This window comes from Brassica oleracea, chromosome C4, assembly GCF_000695525.1.
Source record: "Brassica oleracea var. oleracea cultivar TO1000 chromosome C4, BOL, whole genome shotgun sequence".
In the NCBI taxonomy this organism is placed as follows: domain Eukaryota; kingdom Viridiplantae; phylum Streptophyta; class Magnoliopsida; order Brassicales; family Brassicaceae; genus Brassica; species Brassica oleracea.
This window is the reverse complement of record NC_027751.1, coordinates 28,171,689-28,175,900: the sequence shown is the minus strand read 5'-3', so window position 1 is coordinate 28,175,900 and position 4,212 is coordinate 28,171,689.

Sequence of the window (4,212 nt, the reverse complement as noted above, 5' to 3'; positions counted from 1 at the left end):
AAGAGGTCGACAGAATCTTCGAAGAGGTAACTTAAAATTTTAGTTTACATTATTTTAAATATTTTAACATAATTAACTATATTAATATATGTTTTGATTTTATAGGTGGCTCCTAAAAAGAAGGGACGTATAGTCGGTATAGGCTCTGTTAACGAAGTTGCAAGGGCAACTTCGTCATACACTTCGAGACGGGATGAAGAGACTGCTCAGATGAAGGCTCAAATGGATAGCCAGAAGGCTCAAATGGATAGCCAGCAGGTTCGTTTAGACTCTCTTGAGGATTTGCTAGACGTGATGGCCGTGGGAAACCCGGTTATGCAGAGAATGTTGAGTGAGAGACGAGCCGCTCTTGGAATGCCACCACGAGATCCCCAAGAGTCCGATCCAACCCGTCAACAGCCGAGCAACCCCACCAACTACTTCGACAATATGTAGTTTTTTTTTTCTCTTTGTATTATGAATTTAAATATTATTGTATGACTTTTTAAAAATATGTTTTCCAATTTCATATTTTGTTTTAAAATTTAAATTATTTTAAATTCTGAATATTAAATATAAATTAAAATCTATTATATACTAATTAATAATAATATAATAAGAAACGATGTAAACTCCTCGTAAACATTACATGGAGTTTACATCGAATATTTACGAGTGATTAACATCGAAATATTTACGAGGATTTTACATCGAAATGTTTACGAGTGATTTACAACGAAAGTATTTACGTTTGCTTTACATCGAAATAATTACGTGGGCTTTACGACGAAGTCTTACGTGACGTTTACGACGAATCCTTTCCCTGCGCTTTACGAGGAATATATTTCGTCGTAAACGTAACGAGTCGTTTACGACGAAACCTCGTTTACGACGAAACCTCCGTTACGACGGACGTTTAACAACGAAACGTCTTTCGACGTTAATTCGTCGTAACATCCCGTTTACGACGAATTTACAACGAATACTGCCCTAATAAAAAATATGTTTTCTCGTAGTGGTGGACTATACGTTGTTGTAATCCGATCGTCTTGTAGATGCTATTAAAGTGCCGAAGATCTGCAGTTAATCGGTAAAAAATGTCAACTAGTTGATAAAATTTATGAATTAAGGGAAAACTAATGATTAACATTACAAAAAAACACATTACAAAAAATTACCTTAAAGCTACGTAGAGATTTGCATGGGCCTCTGAATTGAGTAGTCTTTAGGAGATAAGTCTTCCGTTTAGGAAACCAAGAAACCAGTAACTCCATTTGTTGAACATGCTTTCATCCATGCTTTCTTGAAGGCCTAATTAAGCATATTTTATAACCATGCATCACCAAAAAAAAAAAATATTAAAATATCATTATATACCATAACCAATTGTTTATAAAATACTTTATATTCATTACCTTAAATATTGATTCTTGGGGTGACTTAAATCTTAGTGATTTTGGAAATAATTTAGATCATGTGGTACGGTATACTTTTTTGAATTAAAAAAAACATTTTAATAGACAATAAAATTTTCCTAAAGAAAAAAATGATATCGGGCTTTGACGCTGATTATTCATTTACAATTTTACATAACCAGTATACAAAACCTTAAATGATTATTTGCCTTAATCGTGTTTTTTCTCTAAATGTTCAATTTCTTCGTACTTATTTGCGTTTGTTCACAACAGTAACCAGGATATACCTGAGTATCATCGGTTTTTCCATCTCCTTTGGCTCCGAAGTCCGAAACACTAACAGTTGATGCTTCGGAAGTAGGTCTATGGGAGCTAATCAAAGTAAGAACGTCATCGTCGTTGTTGAGCTTTATTTTATTTTTTTTATAAGTATGTGAATTTCATTAACAGAGTAATGAGACAAAGTGATACAATCAATTTTAATTTTGCTAAACAAAGCAAATAAATTGATGAGAACCCCAAAAAAAGCTAAAAAACATCCTCTAAAACACAAAAGGTTTAATCTTAATCCCAAAGGATAAGATTAAAGCTTAGCTATCACTTGATTTCAGCAACAAACAGATGAGTTTCAGGAGATCCAAGTATTGGCTTGATACCGGAACCTGCATCAAGAACTGAGACCATTGAAGATAACAGCCGGAGAACGGTTAAAGGCACCGCAGACCATCCCGAAGGCGGCTCCTAAAGTGAAAACAAGCGAAGCAGGGTTGGCATCGTCCTGGTCCGGTCATTACACCCGATGAAGCCCACTCCAGACACTGAACACTCCAGAAGATGACCTTCGGATCCCTGTGACTCCTAAACCAAATCAAAGAAACCGGCAATTAAGCACTGGTGAAGATACAAGCTGATGGAAGCGGAGGTTTAACGGCTCCAGCTCCGGTCCCATCACACGAGCAGAGCACACAAGATTTCGGATTTAGAGCTTCGGGAAAGGCAGGTAGCGATGATCAACTTCCTTCTGAAACTTTAAATGCGGGGAGGCAAAGCTCCCATCAACAAGTGCAGAAGGTGAGAAAGACCCGTCTTTAAGCGCTATGGCGAAGCAGAGCAACGGCACAAGCTCTGAGCCACCACGAACCGATGAACAGATCCGAACCTAACAAAGCCATGGTAGCTGTGCGAAACCAAACATAAAAGAAGTCCCCAGCGAATACCTCGACTTCGCCTTTTCAACTATGACCAACAGATCTAGAGGGGAAATTTCTAGCTTGAGCAACCGAGATAGGAGACAAGAGAAGACAGAGGAGGATCTGGTCCGAGAGGCTGTGGCAGCGACGCACAGGAACTCCGACGAAACCTCCGGTGAAGATCTGACCCAGATCTACTTTAAGCCAAACCCTAAATCCACCATCAAAACGGCACCTCCTACGGATCTCAAGCCAAACACAAACTCGCCTTCACTCCCGGGAGTCTGAATACACACCCAGACACCGGTCTCTTCGCCGGATCCGACCGTTATATATCCGGAGGAAGACCAGAGATAAAGAAGCAAGGAGGACGTGAAGAGACCAAAATATAACAGGTGAAGAGGAATTGAACAAGGGAGCAGAGATGCGGTGGCGACCGACGGGTAGAGACCCTCTGTCGGCCACCGGAGGCGAGAAATAGAAGTTGTCGGCGAGAGAAAAGTGTTTGGTGGGGAGAGAGATTCGATTCGAGAGAAGTTTCTCTCACCTCTCTCTACTTTTTTTTGTGACATGGATTGGTGGCCACGTCTGCTACCATCTTTTTAGAATTGTTGAGCTTTATTAAACTATCGGATTCGAAGCTACCATCTTCATGACCGTATCCAGGGGTGGACCCACTTGAAGAGGTGTGGGGTCACCTGGCACCACAAAAACAATTATAAAATTTTGTTTTGTATGAAAAAATAGTAAAGATTAGGCAGCGGAATTGGGAAAGTATGGAGTATGACCCCACATAAACCAGGATTCGACGTCCACCAATGACCTTTTAATTGTTTTTGACACCAGTCTCATTCATTCCTGGATCCGCCACTGACCGTATCCATCATCTATGTTGCTACTCAAAGCTTCGCACCACGAGAGCATCAAAAGAACGCATAACAAAATAGCAAGGAATCCGCAGCAGCGAGTCATTTCCAGTTTTAACCTTTCGATCTAGGATCGAATAAACTGAATTCTTTTTAGAAAGAGTAGTGTGTGTTTGATTCTTCTGAGTGAGATGAGACTATTTGCTGTTTTTAATTAAGGGGGCTTTTGTAATATGAAAGTGAAGAAGTGGGAGGTATGTGTATTTATAAGCATGAAGAAAAAGTTAGGTTTTGTTAAAGTTCAAATGGCGTTGGAGGTGTGGAGAGAGATTGAGATTGAGATTGATACGGAAACATCACTTTAAGCTTCGAGCCTTACCTCTTCAGCTCTTCTCCCCCTATTTCAACTTATCTTTTTATTGAATTTATTTTTTTCTTGATTGATAAGGAGTTTTACATTTTAGTTAGTTATTTTTTGGGAAATTGCCAAAAATACTATTTTCAAAGTATCGTTTTTCATGTTTACACTAATCACTTTTACCTCAATCTTTAATGAAGGGTGAAAGACATTTATAACCTTTTGATTAACTTTGACAAAAAAAACATATGGTTAACTAATCTAAACTTAAAACATCAACTCTAAACCCTGAATCATCAACTCTAAACCCTAAACCATGAAACATCAACTCTAAACCTTAAACCCCGAAACATCAACTCTAAACCCTAAACCTTCAAATCTAAACCCTAAAACATCAACTCTAA